Here is a 23,511-nt window from a genome sequence, read left to right on the forward strand (position 1 = left end):
CATCCGTACAACGAAAAATTATTTAGCGCTATAAAGAAGTCAGCTATAAAACCATGAAAAGACATGGAGGAATATTATATGCCTATTGCTAAGAGAGAGAAGTCAGTCTAAAAAAGCTATATACCTTTAGGATAAGGGGCCTGTCATAAGGTACCTGTCATATTCCAACTACACGTCATTCTGGAAAAGGCTATAGAGGTATAAAAAGTTAATGGTTGCCGGGGGTTGGTGGTTTGTGTGAGGAATGAATAGCTGGAGAACAGAGGATTTTTTGGGCAGTGAAACTATGATAACGTATGATACTATAATGATGGATACACATTTTGCATTAGTCAAAATCCATAGAACCATACAACACAAAGAGCAAACCCTAATGTAAGCTATGGACTTTAGCCAGTAATAATGTACTAATATTTGTTCACCCATTGTAGCAAATGTATCCCACATTTTAATGCGATGTTAATAATAGGGAAACCCTGAAGTTGGAGGAAGATGTTATATAGTAACGCTATTTTCTGCCCATTTTTAAAAATGAAAATCTAGAAATTCTCTGAAGAATAAAGTCTAGTAAAAAAAAAAAGGTAAACATAGGAGACAATATAATTACAAATAACCTCAGCTGTTTCAAAAGTGGAATGACTTTGTTACTTTGAATAATCAAGACTTAATTAAAAGAGTCCTAGCAGTTAAATTCTGCCGTTTGGGGAGGTAATGAACTGAATTGTCATAAAAATCATGTAATTATGGGGGATGTAGGACATATTTTATATTTTAACCCAAAATACCAAAGGTGAACAAAAGCTAGCAACAGAACTGAACCAAAAGAGTGCAAAAACAAACAAACAAACAAACAAAAAACCAAAATCCTTATCATGCTACCATTGACAAATGTCTGGAGCACAGGACTCACTGGAATCTCTAATTTGTCAGTAAGGAAAGGACCACAACAGGCTTGAGAGGACTTGGTGTCTGGATGGAAAAGATGGGTGTCGGAGGTGGGCTTTCGTGCTTATGTGACTCATGGCACCAAACTGTCAAATACAGATAAATGAGGAGACATTTTATTTAGGCTATTGCATTTAGGAGAGCACTTCAGATTCAAAACTCAGTGTCTCTGCAAGCTTGTTTGCCTTAGAATTTTATAGGGAATAGTAGACAAGTTATAAGTGAGGTCATTAACATTTGGAAATTCCTTTGAAATCAAGGAAATCTCAATCAGATGAATAGAAAATGTTTATCTCTGTGTATCTAGCTACTTTAAATGGGGTCATACAGAAAAGGGTTAATGTAAAGACCCGAGACTGCTCTCCTGTTTTTGTAAAAGGATCCCAAAAAACACTAACAGTAAAGATTGATAAATTAGACTTCGTTAAAATAAAAAGTTAAAAATACAAAATTGGGAGAACTAAAGATGTGTCACAAATTGGGAGATGTTATTTGCAACACATATGTCTGACAAAAGACTAGTAGTCACAATAAATAATGAAGTACAAAACAGTTTTTTAAAAAACTAACAATCCCCCATCAAAAAATGGGCAGAAGAGCTAAACAGACAGTTCTCCAAAAAAGACATACAGATGGCCGAGAAACACATGAAAAGATCTTCAACATCACTCATTATTAGAGAAATGCAAATCAAAACCACGATGAGGTACCACCTTACACCAGCCAGAATGGCCATCATCCAAAATCTACAAACAATAAGTGCTGGAGAGGCTGTGGAGAAAAAGGAACCCTAGTACACTGTTGGTGGGACTGTAAATTGGTGCAACCACTGTGGAATGCAGTATGGAGATTCCTCAGAAAACTAAACATAAAACTACCCTTTGATCCAGCAGTCCCACTCCTGGGCATCTATCCAGAGAAAACCATGACTCCCAAAGATGCATGTACTCTGATGTTCATTGCAACACTATTTCAATAGCCAAGACATGGAAACAACCTAAATGTCCATCAACAGAGGAGTGAATCAAGAAGATGTGGTACATATACACAATGGAATATTACTCAGCCATTAAAAGGAATGAAATACCAGCATTTTTAGCAACATGGATGGACCTAGAAACTATCATGCTAAGTGAAGTCAGCCATACAATGAGACACCAAATCAAATGCTTTCACTGACATGTGTAATCTGAAAAAAGCACAGACGGAACTTCTTTGCAGAACAGATGCTGACTCACAGACATTGAAAAACTTAATGGTCTCTGGAGGAGACAGTTTGGGGAGTGGGGCTTGGGCTGTGGGATGGAAATCCTGTGAAATCAGATTGTTATGATCATTATACAACTACAGATGTGATAAATTCATTTGAGTAATAAAAAAATAAAAATAAAAAATAAAAAACTAAAAAACTAACAATCAATTCAATTTGTTCAAGTGGGGAAAAGCATATGAGAAGATGTAAAATATCATAATGACCAAAAATATAAATCAAAATCTCAAAGAACTATCACTACATGCTGGACCGAATAGCTAAAATTAAAATAACAATATCCTGTGTTGGTTAGGCTGAGAAGCAACCAGAAGACTCATACACTGTTTTCAGTAGTGTAAACTGGTATATGCATTTTGCAAAACTGTTTAGCAGCAACTAAAAAAGTTAAATATATGTGTAGCCTACAGACCAACAATTCCTTTTATGTATCTATCTAATGAATCAATGACTATGTTCACCTAAAACCATGTACGAGAAGGTTCCGGGCTTTTTATAATAACCTGAAATTGAAAACCAAATATCCATCAACATTAAAATGGATAAGTAAATTGTGATATATCCATAAAGTGGAAGTCAATGAATAGGAACAAACTGCTTTTATATGAATCTCAAGGACAATATTGAGAGAAAAGCCAGACAGAATAAGGCAGGTTCTACTGAATTCAATGTGCAAAAACAAAAGACAATAGCATAGTGGAAGAATTCAGAACAGTGGCTAACTGGATTGAGAGGGAACACAGGGAGCACGCATGGTGACAAAGGGAGGCAAAATTGTAAAAATCAACACTTAGTAGTTGAGTATTTTCCTGTTTACAACATACCTCAACAAGATATAAAGGCAAAGGAATAGAAACAACTAAAAATATAAAAGATATTTAAGTGCCAAGCTAGAAATGATTCCAAATGGGATTGTCTTGAATTCTAGGAAGCTTTCCATTCCACCAGGAAGCTACCCAGTTCATATCCTTGAGAATCATACTTGTTTTCTTTTATCAGTGTTTTTTTGTTCTTCCTACCATACTCAGAAAATCCTGATGTTTTCCCATTGTCTTATTTTTTCCCATTGTCTTATTTTTTTGTTGGTACGAGTGTTTTTGAAATGGGAAACACATTTTCAGAAAACAAAACAAAGTGTTCTCATTTTTTTCCAAAATGGAAGAGGTTGTTAAGACCATTTAAAGGGAGAAATTGATAGCCAGTGGTTCCGCAAGCGGCCGAAATAGCTCAGTTGGGAGAGCGTCAGACTGAAGATCTAAAGGTCCCTGGTTCAATCCCGGGTTTCGGCATCAGCGTTTTTATCCTCTTTGGTGAATGTGAGACACTGAACTCAGCACCATTTACCACTTCAAATATTTAACTCCATAGTGCCATCTGTAAGGTGAGGAGGTACATACATTTACCTCTATCATGGAAAGGGCCTTTGTGATATCTGTGGCAAAACGCAATTCTGTGCCTATGCGCATAGATTTTGCCACAGCTTCCACTAATTCCTTGAGGTAAACAAAAACAGAAACACCTTTAGTGCTTTATTTGGTGTGCACATAGATATTTTTAAAGGCACCAATAAGAATGAGGGCATAAGCACTTTCAATTCTCCACTTACAGTAAAACTTTCCATGTTCAAACTGCTAAAACAAGCTCATCATTCTTTAGCGATGGCTTTCTTTGTGAACATCAGGGGTCTTATACACACATTTTGAAATGTACAAGAAGATTTAAAAGTCATAATGGAGTTCATTTTGACGAGTGAAGAGGACGTGTGACTGTAGAAGAGGTATCAGATTCTTTTCTGTAATGTTTGAGCACTCAGAAGCCTTAGCTCTTAAAACCCAGGACAAGAGCTCTTGAAGACCAGAGGAATAAAACTTGGAAGACTCTGGCGGGACTTGAGCCCTTAACAGATGAATTTTAATACCAACAGAAAATATTAAGTCACTAAGTTGCAAATCATAAAAAGAATTTTACAGTTTGTGATCTAGTAGGAACATGCTTCTAAAAACTGGAGGCTCCCTTCACTTACTATTGAAAATCCTATTACAGTGCTTTCTCCACCAATAAACTAGACCCAGCATCTGCACAAAAATTTCTCCATGGATTTTCTAATCCAAATCCGAAGAATTGATATAGTATAGGTTGCCCATCAAAGTCTATAAATGCAGTTTGATAGAATGGGAAAGAAATTCCCTTTATAAGTGTTTAGACACACAGAAAAATGTAAATGGATTTATTTGTGTAAAAGAGGCATTTCTTTCTCCACAGTTGGCCGGTTAGCTCAGTTGGTTAGAGCGTGGTGCTAATAACGCCAAGGTCGCGGGTTCGATCACCGTACGGGCCATGTAAGGTTCAGTTTTGGCTTTCTCCCAGTACCTGGGTGGAAGGTCTCAATTAAAAACCCACATTTGCCTGTAACTGAAAACTCAGGCAACTTCCTTCTGGCCCACCGAAAAGACCGTGTGTTTTCCTTCTGCCCCCTACCCTGAGCCTTTTTTAAAGTAAAATAACATAAAAAGTTTATTGAAGACAATTGGAGTAGTGTGAGAACGAGGCGATTGTGTTTCAGGGAAGGATTACGAAATGTGCCTGCTTAGTTTTTGTGAAACTTCAGGAGACAGTATTATTTTGGCGCTTTAAAAGAGTTTCAATCATTTGATTAAAAAACTTCCAACAAACAAAAGTCCAGGACCAGATGGCTTCACAGGCGAATTCTATCAAACATTTAGCGAAGAGCTAACACCTCTCCTTCTGAAACTATTTCAAAAAATCGCAGAGGAAGGGATACTCCCAAACTCATTCTATGAGACTACCATCACCCTGGTACCAAAACCAGACAAAGATACCACACAAAAAAAGAAAACTACAGGTCAATTTCACTGACGAATATTGATGTAAAAATCCTCAACAAAATACTAGCAAACTGCATCCAACAATACATTAAAAGGATTGTTCATCATGATCAAGTGGGATTTATCCCAGGGATGCAAGGGTTCTTCAATATCCGCAAATCCATCAGTGTGATACACCACATTAACAAGCTGAAGAATAAAACCCATATGATCCTCTCAATAGACGTGAAAAAAGCCTTTGACAAAATCCAACAACCATTTCTGATAAAACCCCTTCAGAAAGTAGGCATAGTGGGAACCTACCTCAACATAATAAAGCCCGTATATGACAAACCCACAGCGAACATGATTCTCAATGGTGAAAAGCTGAAAGAATTTCCTCTGAGATCAGGAACACGACAAGGTTGTCTGCTCTCGCCACTACTCTTCAACATAGTTCTGGAAATCCTAGCCACAGCAATCAGAGAAGTAAAAGACATAAAAGGAATCCAAATTGGAAAGGAAGAAGTAAAACTATCCCTATTTGCAGATGACATGATACTATACCTAGAGAATTCTGAAGACTCTACCAGAAAACTGTTAAAGCTCATCCATGAATTTGGCAAAGTCACAGGATACAAAATCTTTATGTTTTAATTTTTATTGTGTTTTTGCTATTTCTTGGGCCGCTCCCGTGGCATATGGAGGTTCCCAGGCTAGGGGTCGAATTGGAGTTGTAGCCGCCGGCCTACACCAGAGCCACAGCAACGCGGGATCCGAGCTGCGTCTGCAACCTACACCACAGCTCACGGCAACGCCGGACCGTTAACTCACTGAGCAAGGGCAGGGACCGAACCCACAAACCTCATGGTTCCTAGTCGAATTCCTTAACCACTGCACCACAACGGGAACTCCCAGGATACAAAATTAATACACAGAAATCGACGGCATTTCTATACACTAACAAAGGAAGAGCAGAAAAAGAAATTAGGGAAGCAATCCCGTTTACCATCGCATCCAAAAGAATAAAATACCTAGGAGTAAACCTACCTAAAGAGACAAAAGACTGTACTCTGAAAACTGTAAGACACTGATGAAAGAAATCAAAGATGACACAAATAGATGGAAAGATATACCATGCTCGTGGATTGGAAGAGTTAATATTATCAAAATGACTATACTACCTAAGGCAATACACAGATTCAATGCAATCCCTATCAAATTACCAAGGACATTTTTCTCAGAACTTGAACAAAATATTTTAAAGTTTTTTTTGGAAGCACAAAAGACCCACAATAGCCAAAGTCATCCTGAAAAAGAAAAATGGAGCTGGAGGAATCAGGCTCCTGGACTTCAGACTATACTACAAAGCAACAGTCATCAAAACCCTATGGTACTGGCACAAAGACAGAAATAGAGTTCAGTGGAACAGGATAGAAAGCCCAGAATTAAACCCACACACCTACAGCCAACAGGACAAAGAAAGCAAGACTATACAATGGAGAAATGACAGCTTGTTCAATAAGTGGTGCTGGAAAACTGGACAGCCACATGTACAAGAATGAAATAAGAACACTCTCTAACACCATACACAAAAATAAACTCAGAATGGATTCAAGACCTAGATATAAGACCAGGCATGATAAAACTCTTAGAGGAAAACATAGGCCAAACACTCTCCAACATAAATGACAGCAACATCTTCTCAGATCCACCTCTTAGAGTAATGACATAAAAACAAAAATAAACAAATGGGACCTAATCAAACTTAAAAGTTTCTGCACAGCAAAGGAAACCCTAAACAAAACAAAAAGACAACCCACAGAATGGGAGAAAATCTTTGCAAGTAAATCAACTGACAAGGGATTAATCTCCAAAATATAGAAACACCTCCTGCAGCTCCATACCAAAAAAACAAACAACCCCATCAAAAAATGGGCAGAAGATCTAAACAGACAGTTCACCAAAGAAGACATACAGATGGCCAAAAAACACATAAAAAGATCTTCACATCACTCATTATTAGAGAAACGCAAACCAAAACCACAATGAGGTACCACCTTACACCAGCCAGAATGGCCACCATCAAAAATCCTACAAAACAATAAGTGCTGGAGAGGCTGTGGAGAAAAAGGAACCCTAGTACACTGTTGGTGGGACTGTAAATTGGTGCAACCACTGTGGAAAAAGTATGGAGATTCCTCAGAAAACTAAACATAAAACTACCCTTTGATCCAGCAATCCCACTCCTGGGCATCTATCCAGAGAAAACCATGACTCCCAAAGATGCATGTACTCTGATGTTCATTGCAACACTATTTGCAATAGCCAAGACATGGAAACAACCTAAATGTCCATCAACAGAGGAGTGAATCAAGAAGATGTGGTACATATACACAATGGAATATTACTCAGCCATTAAAAGGAATGAAATACTGGTATTTTTAGCAACATGGATGGATATTGAAATTATCATGCTAAGTGAAGTCAGGCATAGAATGAGACACCAACATCAAATGCTTTCACTGACATGTGGAATCTGAAAAAAGCACAGGCTGAACTTCTTTGCAGAACAGATGCTGATTCATAGACATTGAAAAACTTATGGTCTTCAGAGGAGACAATTTTGGGGGTGGGGGAATGTGCTTGGGTTGTGGGACGGAAAGCCTGTGAAATTGGATTATTACGAACATTATACAACTACAGATGTGATAAATTCATTTGAGTAATAAAGAAAAATTGAAAAAAAAAAAAAAACCTTTCAGTCAAGAAAAGGAGGCAGGCTCGTCGTGGCCAGTGACTTGGTTTAGAGCATAATCCTAACAGCAGCAAGACACTGGATTTGTTACCATAGTATCTGTGCTTCCTTCTGTTTCCTTATCCTAGGCAGTTTCCAAGGTAAATGCCCGCTCCAAGTGAGGTTGCCGCTTGGTTTCACGGAAAATCTCCTCTCCTTTTAGCAGTAAAGAGCCAGGAATGGAATGCGGAGCTGTAAGCCTCCAGCTCTAGTTTCCACCTGTTCACAGCCCAACCGACTTGGGACCCTGGAGCCAGAGCGCGCTTCAGGCTTCGTGCATCTAAGAGCGCACGCTGGCAACTTCAATAAAGTTACCTGCGATGCAGAGCGAGGAAATAATCTACACATTCGGAAATCAACCCACGTATTGAGGTGCTCTTTTGGTTTATTTACAGGAATTTTCCTCTGCTTGGTAATGATTCTCAACCCAGCCTCTCTGCTGTGTCAAGACACGGAGAAATGAGGCAGATCTGTTCAGAGTGGCTGCTCCAAAGCTTCCTTCGCACGTTTGCCTTACCGCCTCATTTTCTCCTGGGGTGTTTACCAAAATAAGTGGGGCGGAGGAGGGTTGGACTCTGTCTTGGTTCTCCAGTTTCCTCCCCAGCTCCTGCCTTTGTCCGGAAGATGGCTTGTTGGGGCTGGTGGGAGAGAGTGGCATTAGCGGAGATTCAGGGCCAAGCTCTGACCAAAGGGCCCAACTGAGGCAAAGAGCTTTTGCATCCCGCGTCCCCACAAGCTGATCCTTTCTTGACTCAACATTTCCCCAGGAGATGTGCGTTTTCTTTTTGCTGGTAGCCATGCGAGGAAAGAGCTGTGCAGGAGAGTCCCCTATGAGTGAAAACTCTTTTCAATGGGGAAAAATACTGATGGAGAAGATACTGGTAGGACATTTTTCCCCCCACTTGCTTTTATTTAATGCTTCTTTGATGTTATAACCTTTCTTCAAATGGTCTTTTTCAGCCAATCTCCTTTATCAAGCTCAACGAAAGATGAAAGGTAGGAAGAAAATCTTTCAGGATGGGTCCTTCGATGTTTCTGAGATGGAAAGTGAAAAGATCAGTTCCATGAAAATACATTCGGTTAAAAATTGCTTCAATACCCTTTTGAGAAAAGGACCTAGGGTAATGTGAAGGAAAAAGTGGGCTTATTTTATCGAGCCAGCCAGGAGTCGAACCTAGAATCTTCTGATCCGTAGTCAGACGCGTTATCCATTGCGCCACTGGCCCATACCCACAAAAGGCTTTTCATATTATTATTTTCATTACTATCACAGTTTATGTCAGCCAAAGAAATAATTAGGGTGTTTTGGTTGGTTGGTTTCTTTTAATTTAGCAAGGGATAAAAACCAGAAGAGACTGTATTGATTTTGGGAAAGCATGATTTCTTTTGTGATTTAGTTGCATAATGTACATTTATATAAAATGTTTTGTTTGAAAACAATGGAAACTTGTTTGTGCTCAGTATGTAGTTGCTTTTGCTGCTTGAACTCATCTCTATGGACTCAATTTCCTCTATTCCCTGTTTACTCACTCCATTTCACATTCTCTTATCCAGCTTCTATTAGTACTTAGTTTTGCTCTTTTCATTTCTTTTCTTCTTCTTCAGAATATTCATTTGCCCACAAAATGCAGTAAACACAAAATGCAATTAGGAGACAAGAATTCAGTAAAAGAATACACACACTTTAAGATTCTCATTTGATGAAGAAACTTTGAAAAGAGGAATTCATTTACTAACATATAAAATTGGCTTAAAATGTACTTAGTCGTTCAAAGTTGGCAAAAGAGCTAAACACAAAAGCACTTATAAAAGAGGCGAGGTTTTGTATGGATTAAAATGCAAGCTAAAGTCAGAAGTTAAAATATGTCCTCTCTGTGCCTCAATTTCCTCGTTGGTATAAAGTGCTACTCTTAAAGAAAGCTTGGCAAATGTGATGGATTATCTTAATTTTTATGACTCTCACCGGTCTCCGATGTCAGGACAAATATTGAAGACTGTTGCCTGGGATTGTTTTATAGGAGCTACTGGCTTTCTATGATCGCAAAGAGAAACTACCCCCTGAAACTCCAACCAACGTCTCTGTTCACTTTGCTGCTGTGGTCTCTTAAACATCTTCCTCCCAACGTAGCCAGCATTTTTAAGCCCAGAGCTCGTGTACAGTAGGGAGGTGGGCTCAGGAGGCTCACCGATGATCACACAACAAGAAAGAATGATGGAGGTCAAGTCTGCCTGGCGTCCACCCTCTAAAAACTTAGGTTCTGCCACCTAAGGGATTTCTCTGCGAGAGCTTAAAACTGGAAATCACACCGGGAAAAAAATACCGCTGTGAGCAGGATTTGAACCTGCGCGGGGAAACCCCATTGGATTTCGAGTCCAACGCCTTAACCACTCGGCCATCACAGCCTCTTCTGGTCGAATTTCCACTGCTTAGGCTAAAGATAAGTATGCATCATTTCCACACAAGGTGGAAGAAAAGATAGGACCATTGGTTCCTGAATGTCCCCGAGAAAACCTTCTTCAACTCCAGGCTTGCATATTTCACTTAATGGTAATTTCAACTTTCAAATATTTAAGAAAAAAAAAATCCTGAGAACATTTTTTACTCCAATTATTCTTTCATTCCTCAGATGTGAGGGAATTTTCTTGTACCTTCAGAATGAAAAACTCACCGCCCGACTGCTACCACCCTGGTCCAGGAAACATTCACCTCTAACATGGAATATTTCAAAAATCTTAAATGCGTTTCTTTTCTTCCACCATTTTTCATCCTTACAAAACATTCTGTGAAAAGCAATCAGAGAGATCCTTCTGAACTAGCAATCCTTCTAAAATACTTAATGGCAAGCTCTGGCCAAAACTCATCATCAATTCCTCATTTCATCAGAGGACATGCCAAAGTCCTCACTGAGCCTACTGGATTGTCTGTGATCTCATTTCTCTGGCTGTACTCCTTCTTGCCCACTCTGCTGCAGCTACTATTTGCCTTCTTGTTTTTCATAGTATAGAACAGACACAGTGCTGTCTCAGAGCCTTTGCACTGACTGTTTGCACTGCTGGTAATCGTTTGCTTTGATAAATGTGTGACTCAGTACCTTATCTACCTCAGATCTTTTCTCAAATATCACCTTGTCAGTGAAACTCCCTTCACTATAAACTCCCTTCATGCCAGTGCTTCTCCTCCCCATTCTCTGCTTTATTTTTCTCCATGTCACTCATGATCATTTAATGCACTATTTAACTAGCTTATTTATTTTGGACATTTTCTCTCTCCTCTATGATAGTGCAAACTCCAATGAGGGCAGAGATTTTTATCTATATGTTGCAAGGCTACCAGTACCTAGAGGACTGTCTGGTACATTGATGACATTCAATAAATATTTGTTGAAAATGAATGAAATGGGTTTTAATGTCCCATTTTGCAGACGAGAAAATGAGATCCAGAGAGGTTATTGAGTTTCCCAGGATCACAGCATAATAAAACCAAGATTGAAACCCAGTGTTCAGCCTTCCAGCCAAAAGATCTTTCTACTCTTCCAGAGATGCCTTAAGGGTTTGGGATGGAGTTGAGGGGGAGGATAATGAAGCAATCTTGGCTGACTTGGGGAAAGAGGGAGAACTATGAGGGACTGGGATGATTCAGAACAAACATCTTCTTCTGCAAGAACCATGTATTTGACTAGAACTTTTTTGATGCTCACGTACATGGGCAGAAATCTATGTGATCTGTCTTAGGGAAAACTGCCTCAGCATCAGGACTGTTGTTCATAACCATTCCCTTAAATGGAAAAATTCAACTCTCCTTTTGTCCTGAAAATGTCCAATTGTTCCTTATTAGTATGGAAAAATACCAACAGCAAGCATATGTTTGCTAGAGTTATCTGGTTACTCTCCATGTCTTCTGAGACTATTCATATCTGGTTTTCTCTGCCTCTCCCTAAACTGGAAAAACCACTTTCATATTCTATACCCAGTTTCATCCTCTAAATAGCCATGTCTTTCTACAGGCTCATACTTCTTATAGAAAACTACAATAATGTGGAACACTTTAGTATCAGACACTCATGGTACAAATACAGGCTCCAAACAGGGTAATCTTAAGCAAGTAATTTAACCTCACCACTCCTCAGCTTCTGCAATGATACAAGTAAAAGAGATTGCCAATAGCAATAGCACCTACCCCTTAGGCTTGCTCCTTAGTTTATCTATGAAAACTACTTGATTTAATAGCTGGTAATAAATGGTAGCTATTTATGTTCTAGCTATTTCTTTCCTGTTACAAGTTTCAACAACACAGCATGTGAAGGGATCAGAATATGCCATTGCCATAAGGATGGTTTTGAAGGCAATGGAGAAAAAGCAAACACAGGAAAGGCTCTCTGTCTCCCTCTCTACCTAAAAGCGGGGCATAAATTTCCCTTTGTGAAGGTGTTTCCCTTCTCATCTCTGATACCAGAAGATGTGATACTCAAGAGTTGGCATTTTGGGTGGTTTTACATAATGTGTTGTTAAATATGACATCTACAATTGTAATATGTATCGGTCTCTTAAAGTGCTAGTTTCTGCCTCCTCTTGCCTTTATCCAGCCAAAATATCCAGAACATGAGATTTGGTGTGCCTTAACCTCTAAGGAAAACCAATTAACTCCCCCCACCAATGAGTCTGAAAGAATTCACATCAGAAAGACCTCAAAGACTCCTCCTTGTCCTCGATGGGGGCAAATTGAGGGCCTGAGTCCCATCCGGAGATACCAGTCTCTGTCGCCACCGTGTGGTCACTAAGTGCAGGCGCGAAAGGTAACTGAGTTTAATAACAGTCGATAGATAAGGAAATAATTTCGCTGAACTTGGGTCAGGAAAATAGAAGCACTCTCCTTCCAGGATTACGTTCATTCCAAAAGAAAACCTGTCCTCCCTAAGTGATTTTTAGCAAAAATATGCCAGGAACTACACACAAACAAGTCACCAAACCTTTCAATCCTTTCTTATGTCCGGGAAATCCCTCAAACTGCGCGAATACCTAACTGATTCCAGGAATGTCCCAGGACCCTACCTTTCATCCTCGACGGTCTCTGGCTGCTGGGCGCCGACTTGGGGCGGAGCTGGATGCCAGATGCTGTTTTAGAGGAACTTCGCCTTGATACCGTTGAAGAGGAAGCTCCCGGAGACAAGCGAGGGCCTCGAGTTCGCCCTGGGCCTGGGGTCTTGAATTTCCCCCTTTGGGGGACACCCACTGGAACTGAGTAACCTAAGATCAAGCCTCTCGGAGAAACTGTCCCAGAGGATCTTCCTGGCGGTGGTGGGAACCGAGGGAAGAGAGCCGGTCCGAACATGCACGTAAGAGTCTCCTTTCTTCAGGACAGATATTCGGGGAGTTCTTGAGAGCAGGAATCTCCTCTTATTTATCCCTCCACTCCCCGCCCTTCCCACAACGCTTCTTCTCCATCCACGCCTGATGACTTTGGAACTACTGTACGGTACTAATAGTCATAATAATAGCTAGATTCTTACTGTGTGGTCGCTGCTGTTACGAAGTGGAAGCACTTTTCTTCCTCTGAAGTTCAGGAGAAGGTCACTTTGCAGAAAACCCACACGTCCGAGGGAGCCAGTGTCGCCTGCGCCGCGCAGGCGGGGTCCTGTGCAGTGATGTCTCCCCCGGTTGACACCAGTCGGGCCCTTCCCTTCTAGCGGGAAGACGCCGAGCGCAGCAGAGGCGCCCGCGACGCGAGCGGGCTGGGAAGGGGCGAAACTGCGAGTTAAGCGCAGGTGGCTGTGGCTTCGGGACAGCTTTTCATCTTGGACTTCCAAAGGTCACATGTCCAGCTGTGTTCTGAAGTCTGGCTGGCTACAGATGTGCTGAAATCGAAAATGACTCGAAATAAAAAGCAGAGACGACGGTTGTTTCCGCCCGGTTTCGAACCGGGGACCTTTCGCGTGTTAGGCGAACGTGATAACCACTACACTACGGAAACCTCGCAGTGACAGCGCTGCAGACAGAAGGATATAAATACTCCTTGATACCCTAGGTCTGACAATTTTTTGAAGTCAATGGTATTACATACCAGTAGAAATGCGTGTATCTACTGTGATGTAGATACGTTTGGTAATGTTCAGAGAAGCTGTTTAGAACAGCCAGAAAATTGGAAACTAACCTCATGCTCTTGAAGGCTCACCAAAACAAACACGGGCCAGCAAACAAGTCTCAATGCATTTTGAAGAATTAAAGTAATTTAAAAAATATTTTCTTACAGTAACAGAATTCAACTAGAAGTCAATAACAAAAAAGATAACTAGAAAATAATAAGATACTGGGAAACTTAAGCATTACACTTCTAAATAAAGTACAAGTACAATGGAAACTAGAAAATATTTTGAACTGAAAGAATGAAAATACCACACGCAATTAAAGCAATGTTTAGAGGGAAACATATAGGTTTGAATACATATATTTGAAGAAGAAATGTTTAAGATTGGAAAACTTTAAGGAGGAAATAATATTTGTATTTTAAGCCAGAATTTTTGTCTGCCGCATTGAGAATGGCTTTTGATGTCAAGTCTTGAAGACAGGGAGAACAGAAGGAGGCTGTTGTGGATTGTGGTAAACAGATATTGAAGATCCAAATAAGAATCAATAAATGAACAGAAGGGAAAGATATCACTCATATGCAGAAGGTAAAATCAGGAAGACTTTGTGATGATTTGATTGGGGGGGGGGGTGAGGCAGCAGGAGGAGTCAAGTTTAACCACAGCTTTCCAGTGGGATTGATGATCAGTTGAGTTCATGTGTACTGTGCAAGTAGTACTTATATGAAGTCCAGGTGGAGATGGAAATATGAGTTTGGAATTAGGGAGAGACCACTTTTCAGACATGAATATTTTGAAAGACAGATCAGGTCCAGAAACTGCACAGGAAGCCAAGATGTAAATGTCCAGCCCTGGAAAGTGCCAAGTGTTTTCAATCTTTCTATGTTTTATCGTAGTTGGGGTACGAGACTCAGAGAACTTTAAGCTCAACAATCTGTGGATGTTCAAGATGCCTAAGATGTTGCTTGTGTGGAATTGTAGACCCAGAGATGAAAGAATGATAACAGGAAACAAGGACAGTTGAATCCAGATCTTGTTGAGTCTGCAGAGTAACAATGTTTGGAAGTAGTTTTCCATAGTGTATTGTTAACATATTCACTTCGCACACCTAAAGTTCCCTGCTTGGGCATCAAGTGGAAACACTTCCTAATCATTTCTCTTTCTCCAACATTTTCCATCATTACCATGCCTTACTTTTCACCTTTTTAAGGGTCATTCCATTCAAATCAGTTCACCAAAGTTTACCCAGTGCCCAAGATGGGGGAACGAATACCTGGAATTGAAGAAGAACCACACAGCTGGCCTAGGACAATGTCAGACCTACATCAAGAGCACAAAATCCTGTTCATTTGAGGATTCCAAGCCAGAGAACTTTTAATGGGGGACGAATTTTGAATGAAGAATAATTTAGGTCAAGGAAGTAATGGTATTTCAATTAAAGAGAAGACCCTTTAACAAAGATGCAATTGTGAATGTCCATGATTTGTTTAAAACTGTCTTATAGAGAAACAATCTTTTCATTTAGTCCTACTTAGTACTCAACACTTCTGGAGGTATAGGCTATCACTGATTAGATTCAATTCTATTTTAAAAGTTTTCCTTAAAATGTCAGTCTTTTGATGTATTTGCATTCCTAGATGCTCAGCAAAGGAGTTATTAATCTTTTGGCCATGACAGTGAGAAGCAAGAAGCTACTTATGATGCAATCATTGCCTATTGAAATCTGTGCACATTACTAAGCACTGAGGAATGGGCATTTGCAGAATCTGACCGATTTTTTTTTTTTTTCAGATTACATCTTAGAATGCCAAATGAAAGAGAGCAGGTAAAATAGAAAGACTTATGTTTTTAGGATTTGATGTCATTTTCAGAACCTTTATGTAAAAATCTGTCCAGAAAAGAGTCTGAGACTTCCAGTCTCAAAATGCTTTTTCATTTGCCTCTAAATTCTTTTTAGATGCTTTATATGTTTTGTTGCTAACCATTCTTCTTTTAAGATGACATCATCTTCTCCCTTTTCAAAAATTTCAGTGATGTCCTAGAGTCCAGAGTCACTTAAAAAGTAGAAGCACCTTTTTCAGTACTCAAAGTTCAATTAGTTTTTTTAGCTCTTTCTCTCCCTCCCCCCTTTAGAATAGGGCTAAGAGCAAAAATGCAAGAGAAAACGTCAGGTTTAGTAGAAGTGGTAAGTACCAAGAATGATTCAGCAGCAGAAGATTTAAACTCATCACCACTGACCATGAGTTTCTGCTTCAGTGAACTATCCATTGTTTCTCCGAGATAATTGATAAATACTTTCAAATTACCTTGAAATTAGAAAAGCCATTCGTCATTTACTGCTCCATTGTAAAAAATAAAAATAAAAAATTGAGTGCCAACTCCATTCTGAGTGGTAAATATATTGCAAGAACAATTAAATCTCTCAGTAATCAGGCAAATATAAAGGCTATCTTAAAAGGTAAGAGCCTAAAGCTGAATTTCCCTCACTTCATTCCAAACAGCTGGACAAACCTCAGGTAATCCTGCTTACCTCCTGTAAACAGCTTAAATCCTGAGTATTAGAAGATCAGTTCAAGTTCGTTTAAACTCACCTTGTGGGGTACATCTGTCATGTTAGATCTTAAAATTTAAATACTCGGTGTAGGCTGCAGGCCCCGCTGGGATTCGAACCCAGGATCTCCTGTTTACTAGACAGGCGCTTTAACCAGCTAAGCCACGGAGCCCGATATGCCTACCCTCTCAGTTACACAATATTTGAAAATAATTTCACACATCTCTTGCAATGAGTTTACAGTAACTGGTTCTTTGGGTGATTAACAGTTAAAAAAAAAAAAAAAAAAGAAAATTTGTCTCAATCAAAACCAAAAAATGTTCTTTTGGACTCCTCTGTTCAATAAATCTTTGTCAAAGGAGGCAAGAATGTACAATGGGAAAAAGTCTCTTCAGGAATTGGTGCTGAGCAAAACTGGACAGCTGCATGTAAATCAGTGAAACTAGAACACACTCTCACACCAGGCACAAAGAAACTCAAAATGGCTTAAAGACTTGGACATAAGACACCATAAAACTCCTAGAAGAGAACATAGGCAAAACATTCTCTGACATCAACTGTACAAATGTTTTCTTAAGTCAGTCTCCCAAAGCGATAGAAATAAAAACAAAAATAAACCAGTGGAACCTATTTTGCACAGAGAAGGAAACTATAAAAAAAAAAAAAAAAGACAACCAAAAGAATGGGAGAAAATAGTTGAAATGATGCAACAGACAGGGGCTTAATCTCCAAAATATACAAACAACTCAACAGCAAAAAAACCCAACTGAAAAAGGGCAGAAGGCCTGAATAGACATTTCTCCAAAGAAGATATACAGATGGCCAACAGGTACACGAAAAAATGCTCAACATTACTAATTATTAGGGAAATGCAAATCAAAACTATAATGGGGAACCACTTCACACCAGTCAGAATGGCCATCATTAATAAGTCTACAAATAACAAATGCTGCACAGGGTATGGAGAAAAGGGAGCCCTCCTACACTGTTGGTGGGAATGTAAATTGATACGGCTGCTATAGAAAACTAAATATAGAATTATCCTATGATCCAGCAAGCCCACTACTGAGCATATATCTGGACAAAATTTTCATTGAAAAATACACACCTATCCCATGTTCATTGCAGCACTATTCACGATAGCCAAGACATGGGAATAACCTAAATGTCCATCGACAGATGAATGGATTAAGAAGATGTGGTATACATACACAATGGAATACTACTCAGCCATAAAAAAGAACAAAATAATGCCATTTGCAGCAACATGGATGGAACTAGAGACTCTTATACTAAGTGAAGTAAGTCAGAAAAAGACAAATACCATAGGATACAGCTTATATCTGAAATCAAATATATGGCACAAATGGACCTATCCACAGAAAGAAACAAACTCATGGACCTGGAGAACAGACTTGTGGTTGCCAAGGGGGAGGGAGAGGGAATGGGATGGACTGGGAGTTTGGGGTTAGTAATTGCAAACTATTGCATTTGGAGTGGATAAGCAATGAGATCCTGCTGTATAGCACATGGAACTATATCTAATCACTTGTGATGGAATGTGATGGAGGGTAATGTGAAAAAAGAATGTATATACATGTATAACTGGGTCACTTTCTATACAGCAGAAATTGACACAACATTGTAAATCAACTATAATACAAAAAAAAAAAACAAGAAAAATGTTCTTTTGGAAGAATAAATACCAGGAGTGGATTAAGATAGCTATCTTCTCTTAAAAAATTGTTCTAGCCTGGACACCACTGGATCCACTAGACTATAAATCTGGCAAGCGGGGGAGGATCAGAGACCTTTGTTGAACCCTTAAAAGAAAAAAATGAAATGACTTTCTATTAACCATCATTTTGTTATAACCATACCTGCTCTCTTCTTTGTTAGTGTGTTGAAGGAGAGGTTACTGGTTAAAAATTTGGGCATGTTTGATACATGATTGCTAAAAGCACTGGGTTGCATCTGTCAAATCACCCTCCAGGATATCAGCACTTATTTCTTAACTTTAGAAATGTAGATTGCTGATGGCTTAAAACTGGTTTGGTCTCTGGTCACTGTCCTCAAGAGAAAAGAGGCACATGCTCTTTACAAAGTTACACTTGCCCCTGGGTGTGGTTCAACTCCAGCCTCAATTCAGAACATATGTAAAGGGCCATTTCAGGTTCAGATATTGCAGAGGGGTCAGGTGAGGCCTCTGTTATAACATGAAGTTCAATTTCTGACTCTTCCCAATTCTGCTTCTTTCACCCTCTCATTGCTGTTAATTCTAAGAATGCCACCCCCCCCCACCCCGTTCACAAATCTCCATCTCAGTGTCTACTTCCTGGGGAACAACCTATGACAAAAGCAAGTGGGTGCGGCCTACTATCAAGGTAAGTCTGAATGTAGCCCAGGTTTTCAAGAATCACTTAACCATAGCAAGTACCCTTGTAAAACAAGAATGATAGATACTACAATGAGGTTCTGCTCTACAAACGTTCGGAATTTCAGCACAGACCAAAACAAATAAAGACACCTGATTCAAAATATTATAAAGTTAGTGAAAGGTGATAAAGGACCAAAGAATCATTGATATTTATGATATTAAAAGCAAAGGATTGAAATGGAAAGTTAGAGAATAAATGGCAAATTTAGCTAGTCAACGGATATGATTCTCATTTCTAGGGGGGAAAAAGTGAATACCGGGTACCAAACACTTTATATACTAGCAGGGCATATCCAAAGGAAACTATGTAATGCATATAGATATATACGCACACATGTACTTATAAATGGAGGGAGAGATTATAAAGAGGGCTTTTTAGATATACCCGGGTCAAATGACTTCTGAAAATACTATCCTTAACAGAAAGTCGTGGTGGGAGGGAGGGAAGAAGAACCCAACAAAGAATGTAGAGGGTGACTCAGGAATTAGCTTCTCTACTGGCCGGCCCCTCCTTGGGTTGACACCTGCCCGCAGGTAGATCAGGCCGGAACTGGAAAGGGTGTACCTCGTTGTTATGCCTCACGAAGTTTTCCCGCCTCTTTCCATTGAGGTGCCGGATGTGGACCTCGACTCCCCGGGTCTCTCAGAGCCCAAAGTTGCTCTGCAGTCCAGGTAATGGACCTGACTCAGAACACGCCTTGGCTTCGATATCCCTTGTCTTTGATTGGTTCTGCCCAGGTATAGGGTCAGAGGCTCTTAAGAAGCCATCCCTTATCTTTCTCTCCCGCCGATCCCGGCCCCTCACTAGGGCTCCACCAAGCGTTCAATGATTAGCTCTGCAGCACCAAGACCGTGACTTTTCCGCATGCGGAGGCTGAGGCCTGGGACGCACGGACTCTGATCCAGGGTTTTGGAGGCAGCAGAACCACCCGAGCCTAGGCGACGTCGGGGTGCAGGTTTCCAGATCTCGAGGCTTTCGAGAGAAGCTGACATGCCTGGAATGGTCTCGAAGATGGGAATCTGGATCCGGAGCGCGGGAGCTGAATCCTTCGAGGCCTGTGGCCGCTCTGTGGTCGGTTCCGTGATCTACCTGTCGAGGTCTCAGGAAATCTTGGTTGGGGACATTGGGCTGAATCTTCTTCAGTCAGAATTGGAGGTTTGAGAAAGATTAAGTTTTTCCGGAAGAAAGATACTTCCTTGAAGCAGAATAAGGAGCTGTTTCCTCTCTCCTACTCCATTTCCCCAGGCTAATGAAGAAGAAAGAGAAGAATGGAAGTAACTCCTTCCCAGCAAAAATTTTAAGGCGATGCTGTTTAATTATTGCCTACAATCTGAAAAAAGTTTTACAGGTTCTGGCCGGTTAGCTCAGTTGGTTAGAGCGTGGTGCTAATAACGCCGAGGTCGCGGGTTCGATCCCCGTACGGGCCAAGTCAGTCAGTACGTTTTTTGCCTCCGAAATGGAAACCTATTCCTAGCATATTAGTGTTCTTTCCTCTGGCGTACAAATTATTCAGAGAAAAGAATCTGAGATTTGTAGAACAATCACATTTCCCTCAAACTCTTTGCAGGTTCTGGAACCTTACTTAGCGGAGTAAACTGATGCCCTAATCCCCTCACGGTAGCATAGCAATTCTGGGATCAACCTTATAGAGCATGACCATTTTATTCTCACATCACATTCATTCCCAAATTCATTTTGTTCTTTTCAAAGAACAAGCTGTTTTTTTTTTTTTTCTCCTCAGATCTAGTTCCTCATTTGTTCATGCAGTTTTGTTCATTACACTCTCTGAGTTCATTTCAGAGTTTTTCACCTTGAGTTTTATCCTACCTCAGTCTCATTATCAAAGTTTATATATATATATATATATATATATATCATATATATATCAAAGTTATATATATATATATAACTAATATTACATTTCTATTATTTCCTTGTGGAAGGAAGTTTTAATTTTTCTCAGGGATGGACAGATGGAAGGATGGATGGATTTCTTTAAATTAGTTTGTTCTGTAAAAATGCTGCTCTTGTTTTTCCAACCACTCCTTCTTATCATTCTCAAAGGGTTTTCAGCTTGGGAGACCCTTTCTCCATCTCATCCTTTATTATAGTGCCCAAGATGCCAAATATATCAAAGTCCTCACTTACTCTCAAATGTTTCAACTCCATTTTCGTTACAATTGGTTTTCCTACTTGTTACAAAATAATATGAGTAGAATTTGCACTGGTTCCAAGAAGGGATGAACAGCTTCTTTACAGATATATTGGAAATATGTATGAAAGTGTTGACTCTCTCTGAATCTCAGTTTCTTCATTGGTAAAACGGAGATGTTAATTTCTAGTGCATAGTGTAATAATGAGAATTAAAATCATAATGTTTACCAAGTTATCTAGCAAAATGCCTGACAAATAGTAACTTAGTGATCTCCTGTCCATTTAGAAGAAACACTCCTATTTTAAGAGCCATTTTTAAAACCCAGAAATCAGATAGGTAAATTATTCTGTGGGAGAGGAAAAAGTTTTCCTTGACTCTCCTAAGGCCCCTGGTTGGGTCTTAAACCTGAACTTACAGAGACAGATTAATGAGAGAAAAACATAGAAATTTTATTGGATTTTCACATGTAGATGGGATTCTTCATCTACAAAGAACAAAGAAAAATGACCAGAGCAGGTAGATTTTTATCTTGTAGACAAAGAAACAATAAATGCATGAAGTGACAGGACAAAAGGGTCTCAGCTATGGGTAGTAAATGGTGAAGAAGTGACTAGGAGAAAAGAGTTCGTTTAACAAGTTTTGTTTGTACAGATTTCTCGACCAGTACAGTCACACCCAGTTCCTTGATCTGGTGATAAAAATGTCTTCCTCCTGGTATACAAGAAAGGGCATTTTTTTTTTTTTTACCGTTTTAATGAAGAATGGTGAGGGTGGGGAAAGTCAGAGTGGCCTTCCAGCTTACATCATTTTCTCAAATTTCTTCCGTTTAAAATATTCAATATGCCAAGGTGTTATACCTTGGGATAGGATGTCCTGAATCCATCACTGCTATGTTTTGAGGGCAAATTCAAGTTTCCACGGTTTAGACTAAAGTCCTTCAAGACCTGTTGGGTGCTCATTGTGTCAGTTTCCCCATCTGTCCTCCTGGATCTCAAGGTCTTCCGGCTTCCTGGGGAGAAAGAAGCCCATTCCTGAACGCGAGTGTCTTTCCGGAAGAAATAGGTGCGTTCAAGAAAACTAAGTTTCTTCTGAAAGGCAAGATTCACTTTTGACAAAGATGAAGGCTTCTTTTCCCTTTAATGAAAGTAGGCCCCGTGGGAATAAGGATGACAAAATTTCCGTATTTTCAGTAAGGAGAGTCCATGAAGTCAATGCTTTTAAATATATTAAGGAAGACTACCGTTCGTGTGTGGGCCGGTTAGCTCAGTTGGTTAGAGCGTGGTGCTAATAACGCCAAGGTCGCGGGTTCGATCCCCGTACGGGCCACTTTTGATTTGCTGCAGTATTACTAAAAGGCACCTTAACTCCTTGCTACACTGGGAGAATCACCAGCAACGTGAAAGAATAAGACAGAGCTTTAAGTTCTGCCTAGTTCGTTGGCTTTAGCCCGTGCTGTTTCACAGCTACCTGGAAGGTGTTGTGTACTAAATTGCGGTCTGAAGCACCTGAGACAGTACTCTTTGTTCGCGGTTCGAAAGGAAATCATAATCTCTTCTCAATTATGAAAGTTTGATTATGACGTTTTAGGTTCCTTGCCCACCTCTGAACTGATAAGAGCCAGCAGGGGAATACCTTTACTCATTGTTTTAAACTTAAATATGTTAACTTGTCACACATTTACATTTTCATCTTAGACTAATCATGAATTGCTCCCAGAACTTAAAATGGAGGTAGAATCTCCTGAGTTATTTAGTTTCATGCGTGAGTAGTGGATATCTGATCAAAATTAGAGTTATACTCAGACAGAAAAAGGGTGAAATGGATACCAGATAACAATTGTGACCAGGAGTATATGTAGATTGGCTCAATCTACAACCCCGTTGTAGTGTGCCTCCTGTACACTGGATCCTGCAGCAGTACAGTTAAACTTCTCAGACCTCTTTGTCACTAGGAGTCCTTGTGTCACATAGCTTTTGCTGAGTGGATGTGTGAAACTTGGAGAAGTTAATATTGCGACTTGAAGCCTGGATAGCTCTTCTGGCATTTGTTAGTTTAACTAAAGAGATAAATTGAGGCAAGTTCAAATGACCAGAAATCGAGTTTGTTTGGGAATAGCAGAGGAATTGCAATTCAGGAAAGGCATGATGCAGCAAGCCCCATGTGAGTCTGTTGAAGGCTTGGGATGGCTATATTTGTGGGCAAGGAGTGCAAAGAGGAGGAAGTCCAGCCACAGTCCAAGCGTTAAGTTCTTTCGCTTGAGGATGGGGAGGGATCTTTAGTGGATATTCATTGAACAGGAGATAAGTCTCCATCTTCTGTAAATTAGGCACTTAAGGGAAGCATTCTTCTGAGGGTGCATGTATGAGACTTTCCATTTCATATCCACAGTTCTGTTTTAGATTGAAATCCTTTCACACATGCGTGGATGCGCTGGTGTTTCAGTTTATGTG

The 23,511-nt window shown here is 39.8% G+C and overlaps 8 non-coding genes across 8 annotated transcripts; 4 read left to right on the top strand and 4 right to left on the bottom strand.

Moving 5' to 3' along the window:
* Positions 3,432-3,504, top strand: TRNAF-GAA. The gene has a single exon. It is a non-coding gene; the product is annotated as a tRNA-Phe (tRNA).
* Positions 4,480-4,553, top strand: TRNAI-AAU. Its single transcript has one exon. It is a non-coding gene; the product is annotated as a tRNA-Ile (tRNA).
* On the bottom strand, positions 8,991-9,063 carry TRNAR-ACG. Its single transcript has one exon. It is a non-coding gene; the product is annotated as a tRNA-Arg (tRNA).
* On the bottom strand, positions 10,159-10,240 carry TRNAS-CGA. Its single transcript has one exon. It is a non-coding gene; the product is annotated as a tRNA-Ser (tRNA).
* TRNAV-AAC lies at positions 13,733-13,805 on the bottom strand. The gene has a single exon. It is a non-coding gene; the product is annotated as a tRNA-Val (tRNA).
* Positions 16,567-16,640, bottom strand: TRNAT-AGU. Its single transcript has one exon. It is a non-coding gene; the product is annotated as a tRNA-Thr (tRNA).
* TRNAI-AAU lies at positions 20,260-20,333 on the top strand. The gene has a single exon. It is a non-coding gene; the product is annotated as a tRNA-Ile (tRNA).
* On the top strand, positions 22,314-22,387 carry TRNAI-AAU. The gene has a single exon. It is a non-coding gene; the product is annotated as a tRNA-Ile (tRNA).

This window comes from Sus scrofa, chromosome 7 (assembly GCF_000003025.6).
Source record: "Sus scrofa isolate TJ Tabasco breed Duroc chromosome 7, Sscrofa11.1, whole genome shotgun sequence".
Lineage (NCBI taxonomy): Eukaryota > Metazoa > Chordata > Mammalia > Artiodactyla > Suidae > Sus > Sus scrofa.